Source organism: Nothobranchius furzeri, chromosome 12 (assembly GCF_043380555.1).
Source record: "Nothobranchius furzeri strain GRZ-AD chromosome 12, NfurGRZ-RIMD1, whole genome shotgun sequence".
Classification (NCBI taxonomy): Eukaryota; Metazoa; Chordata; class Actinopteri; order Cyprinodontiformes; family Nothobranchiidae; genus Nothobranchius; species Nothobranchius furzeri.
Genome location: NC_091752.1, coordinates 35,945,219 through 35,951,296, shown reverse-complemented (window position 1 = coordinate 35,951,296; position 6,078 = coordinate 35,945,219). Strand labels below are relative to the sequence as shown.

Below are 6,078 nucleotides of genomic sequence, written 5' to 3'. Positions count from 1 at the left end.
GTTTCTTGGCGCTGATGTGATTATTTGCTTTTCAGAGCAATTTAAGCACAGTCATTTTGGAGAAAATCACTGCATAGTAATTTCCTCATGAGGTCAGACCCTCAACAATTCCATTTACATGTTTCAGAATCACTGCATTTAAACTGATACAGAGTAATGATGTACATGCCTTTACTGACACAAATGAAATGTTATGCTTGATTTCAAAAAGAAAAAATAAAAGAACTCAGTAACTGAACTCTGCACTAACTTTGGCTTTATTCACATGATTAATTTAGGGTGGACAGAAAGAAAGGCTTGAAGATAGGAGAGACATATACAAATGACCACCAAGCAAAATAATTCATACACTACATAGCAGAGGATGAGAGGAGAAAAATGAAGACAAGATTATTAGATGGCAAGTTCATGTCAGTCATGTCAGATGTGTTGGGGTTATTAGGAGCGAACAATTAGTAAGCTTCAACTTACTTTTGGATTCTTCAATAAATTCTGTAAATATGTAAATATTTACTGATTTATTAATTAATTAAGATATTCTTAGATATACGGGGCACCATTCCCCTTCAACCGGGGAAAAATTGAATCCAAAACTCTTATCAGTCTTTCTTGAAGTTCGTAGAATCCTTGGAGCAGAGACTTCTCTTCGACACAACAAAGCTACTGGAGACGAAAATCTGAATTTTATAACGTTTAATTAACAATTTGTCAAATGAATAAACAGTGGCATAAATGAATAATAACGATTTGATATAAGAAAAGGATGTATATTCAAATTAATGTTCAAGGTGTTTTGTGTGTATGTATGTGTGTGTGTGTTTCTAAAATGGAGTCTGTATACAAGATGGCTGACCCCTTTGTCTGGCTAAAGTGTGGGTGGCAACTTGCGCTTTAACTTCCAAGGCATTTAGAATCATAAGTAACTTAACCTTAAATCACTCAAAACATTTCAAAGGATCATGAAACAACACAAAAGATTAATCACAAGTTAATATCCTTTAGTTTATCAGCCTGGCCATGGCCAAAACATTTAAAGATACCAAACAATGATTAATAAGCAGTTTATTCTTTCAAAATGACCCGACGGACGTGTTTGGGAACGAAAGAGGAAAACACGAAGCTACTTTTTAAGCAATAGCGCGGTTTTATTGCTTATTCTGGACTATAGAGGAAACGGGAGAAGAAAAGGAGAGAGAGAAATGAGTTTTCTGATCACCAGAACAGCAAGGCATCCCCAGATGTTTGATTTGACGGTTCTCCGTGTTTCTCCGCAGTTTGGCGTCGTCCGTCGGTTTGATGCTTTCTCCGTTGTTTACCTCCACGAGTGTTTCTCCACGGGCTGGACACAAAGAGAACGAAGTTTCTTTTGTGCTGAGTTTGACAACTTACAGCGTCTCTGAGAGCTGGATGGAGCTCCGCTCCTTCCCAGTCAGGTCCCGATGGAGTTGGAGTGGTTTCCAGCGGTTGCGTGGCTCAACTTGGGCACTTAGAGCTTCCGCGTGCTCAAGTTGTCGGAGTGTTCGACAAGCGTATCCTTACCACCAGGTATCCTGGGCAAAAGAACGAGGTTTCTTTGTCTCTGCTGAAGATTTATGGTCTTAGTTCGCGGGAAAAGCTCCACGCTCCCGCCTCCCGCAGATCGTGTTTCTGGTATTAGGCTGTGACGTCATCACAATGCTTCCGTGTGCAAAGCATCATGGGAAATGAAGTTTCTTGGCGCTGATGTGATTATTTGCTTTTCAGAGCAATTTAAGCACAGTCATTTTGGAGAAAATCACTGCATAGTAATTTCCTCATGAGGTCAGACCCTCAACAGATGGATCCCTGGACAGTGCAGTGATAGAAGAAGAAATTGTTTATGTCAGGAGTGCCAGTGAAGGAGAAGGTAAAGTTGACTTTGTTGGGGTTAAATCAGTCTCAAAGCCAGATGCTGCAAATATAGCTGAAGCTGTGTGCGGTATGTTGGACAGTGAAGTCAGCACTGATTGGAAGAAGAAGCTGGTTGCCATCACTACTGATGGAGCATCTGTAATGACAGGAGTAAACAATGGTGTTGTTACAAAACTGCGTGGAGACAGATGTTACGTGCTTGGAATCTACTGCATGGCCCATAAGCTTGAACTCTCCTTTTCGGATGGAATAAGGAAGAATGTGATGGTCAGGAAAGTTGAGGACCTGTTGAGTGGACTCTACACCTTATATCATAAGAGTGGCGTAAACAGGGCCAGCCTAAAGGATCACTTCAGGGAGCTCCACCTGAAGCCTTTGATGCCAACCAGAATAGGTGGAACCCGGTGGCTCCCACATTTCTTCAATGCGCTTGATCATTTTCTCAGGGGATATGTTGGCTTTGTCCACCACTTAGAGGAGATGGTATGTTAATTTTAGGGATGCACCGATGGTTCGGCATTTGATCCCAATCGGCCGATAGCGCCCCTATCGGTTTTGATCGGAGTTTTCAAAATAGATCAAAGCAGACCGATCAGGTAGGGTTGTCATGGTAACCGGTGTAGCAGTAAACCCCGGTAAAAAAAAAATTGACAATAATAATAACCGTCTTGTTTTTAAAAAACTATATTATCTCGGTGGGTTTACCGTGGCTGCGGTGTAGGCGCGGTGACCCTTACCAGCCACCGTATCATCTGCTGAAGTTGCCGGCGGCACATGCGCGCTTTGTTGTTTACAACCAAAACTTTCTTGAAGCTAAAGCTGAAATAATGGCCAAAGGACGAGACGGCAGCGCTCAGGTGGACATTTATTATCCCTCAAAGAAGACAACGTCGGAAGTACGGGCGTCTTTTGGATATTTGAAGAATGCCGAGGGACAGCTGATGGAAGACGGCTATCCTGCTTGCAGCACGTGCAGAAAAAGTGTCTGTGAAAGGCAGCAATGCTTCAAATCTCATGACACATGTGCGTGACCATCACCCACAACTCTACAGTCAACGCAAGGCAAGTTAGCGTTTGCGTTTTAGCTAAAATGCGTGATCCGAGGATTTGGGTTGAGGGAGAATGCAACGAGTCACTATATAAAGCAGCTGCAGCACTGCTGCATATAAACCGTGTCGCGGACACCCCCATGTTGAAATGACGCTATGCATTACGGGGCTCCCAGGGGCAGATAAGAGTTGGTCTCTCTCCGAGAATAATTATGAATTTAACAATGATTACTGCCTGATGACATTTTCCTAAATCTGCAAAGCTCACTGGAAGGACACAAACCGAGGACAATACTTTCCTGATGTAGGGTTTATTACTCAAGTAAGGGTAAAAAAGTATCTGATTAGAAGGCTACTTGAGTACTGAGTATCATCTGATCTAATATTTTTAAAATGATGACATCAAACAGACATAAAATAAGAAGTTATGGGCAAATATTGGTATTTTAAAGACTAAAGGGAAAAATGTAAACAAATAAACAACATAATTACAAAATAACACATTTTAGGCTAAATTTAGACACAAACTGAGGACAATATTTTCTGACATACAGGGTTTATTTAGTTGTGTGAAAATGTAGCAAGTTTAAAAAAATACTGCGATAATACAGAAAACCGTGGTAATTTTGGTCACAATAACCATGAGGTTAAAATTTCACAACGTGACAACCTTAATACAGACCATTTTAGATTAGGTTACATTTCCTTTATTCCCAGATTATGTAGTTTGTAGCACTCATTATAATGTTGTAGAAAATTTCTGGCCAATCCACGTGATCGGTATCGGTGATCAGCATTCTTTGATATCGGTATCAGTGATCGGCAGCAAAAAACCTGATCGGTGCATCCCTAGTTAATTTACAGCCTACTAAAACTAGTGTAGATAGATACAATGTTCTCTAAATCTGATACTCATTATCATCAGTTTTAATGCGGTCTGTGGCTGTGATATAATTTAGTTTGTTTGTCTGTAGTCCCAAAATACCACGAACACCAATGCAGTTCTGAGGGCAAAGGCCAAGGGGTTCCTCAACATAGCCAAGGATGGTGGGGTGCTCAGGTTTTGCTGCCTTCTCCATGACACCATCTGTCAACTGAGCAGCCTCTCCAAGTCACTGCAGAGGTCTGTGTCAACCCTGGCTGAAGCTCAGAGTTGCCTGTCTTCTACTCAAGCTGTCATTCAAAAGTACAAGTCAAGGTATGTAACCTACATTGTATTCTTTGATTTAGGTTATGTTGCTTTCAAATAAATACTGTAGATATGTGGATGGATGAAATGACACCCATCAATCTATCTGCACAGCTGTAGACCTGGGCCTAAGCTGAGATCAGTGCTGGACACAGACACATATGAGGGAGTCCTTCTGAAGCCTTCTGATTAGGGCTGCAGCAAACGATTATTTGGATAATCGATTAATCGGATGGGGTCTCGACACGATTAATCGGATTACATGGGGGCATTTTTAAAAACGGCTAGGGAAACGTTATTTCTCTCCTTCCTTCACTTTATTAAACACAACATTATTAGAAAACAGTTCAATAGCAGAAAAACAACATGCCATCTGGGCCTAAGCTGAGATCAGTGCTGGACACAGACACATGTGAGGGAGTCCTTCTGAAGCCTTCTGATGCTGGCCAGCACAACAAGGCAAAGAACGAGTTGATCGATTCTCTGTGACAATGCATCACTGCGAGATTTAGTGATGTGAACAGTGGTGTCCTGCATGCTATGCGACTGACCAGTTTCCAGTGCTGGCCAGAGGCAGACACGAGTTTCGGTTAGTGATGGACACATCTTTATGATTTACGACAAATTCTGAACTTTGTAGTAATGTTTTCCCTTGTTCTCAGATTTTGGTGATGAGGAGATAAACAAGCTCACAAGTCACTTCCGACCTCTTCTGCTGGAGTGGATGTGGACTTGATCCCTGATCAATGGACAATTCTTAAGGCTGAACTGTACACAGCAGGATTTAGCCAAGGTATTTAGAGAATTATGTTAGAGGAAAAAATTAACATTGATGTTCCTAAATGGCAAAGTTTTTAACAAGTCCTTGAAAAGCCAAATGTCTAATAGTGTAAGATTTTAATTTGTTAAAAGCGCATTACAAATGTAATTATTTCTTTAAAATAATATATAAAGTAGCATTTTAAACTATTGCTTGCTAGACTGTAATTTTGTCTGACCCTTCTGCAGGAACTTTTGAGAAAACCTGGCCTACTGTGAACAGAATGCTGCGCCATCGGTGTCCTGACGTCCTTTACCTCTTTGATGCTCTCCTCACCATCCCTGCAAGTACAGCTGACTGTGAAAGAGGGTTCAGTGTCATGAAGCAGGTAAAGAGTGACTGGCGTTCACGCCCAAAGTCTCCTAACGATCTTCGTCCTGTAGCTCTAACCTCCTTGGTGATGAAGGCCATGGAGAAGATCATAAAAGAGCACATAGTAAGATCAACTGAGCCCCTGATGGATCCACTCCAGTTTGCTTATCGTGCACGCAGAGGCGCAGATGATGCAAAAATCTTCATCCTGGGCTCCATCCACAAACATCTGGAGCTCCCTGACTCCTCCGCCAGGCTTCTGTTTGTTGACTTTTCATCAGCATTCAACACTCTGCAGCCTCACATCCTGGCTACTAAACTTTCCTCCCAATTTCATTTAGATGACCAGTTAACCCTGTGGATACTGGACTTTTTAACCAACAGGACTCAGAAAGTTCGGGTCAACAACTGTCTCTCCGGTCTCCGTTCCACCTCCACCGGCTCCCCCCAGGGCTGTGTGCTCTCCCCCTGCTCTACATCCTCTACACCGACGACTGCAGAGCCACACATCCCAATTGTCACCTGGTGAAATACGCTGATGATACAGTCCTCCTGTCACTGCTGTCAGGCTCCGCTCCTCACAACACCACAGACCTGCTCTTCAGGAGTTTGTAGAATGGTGTGACAGCTCCAAACTTGAACTGAATGTGAGCAAAACCAAAGACATGGTGGTGGCCTTCTCCAGGAGGCCGAGGGATCCGGCTGCTTCAGTCACCACCATTATCCATGGGAACCCAGAGGAGGTAGTGGAGGAGTACAAGTATCTGGGAACCACCTTTGACAACATCCTGAAATTCTCTGCTAACACAGAGGAGATT

General features: G+C 42.5%; 1 long non-coding RNA gene across 1 annotated transcript; it reads left to right on the top strand.

Annotated features, from left to right (window-relative positions):
* The first annotated feature begins 4,629 nt into the window (after positions 1-4,629).
* On the top strand, positions 4,630-5,381 carry LOC129160677 (uncharacterized). The gene is made up of 3 exons (XR_008561238.2): positions 4,630-4,717; positions 4,791-4,921; positions 5,137-5,381. It is a non-coding gene; the product is annotated as an uncharacterized lncRNA (long non-coding RNA).
* Positions 5,382-6,078: the final 697 nt, after the last annotated feature.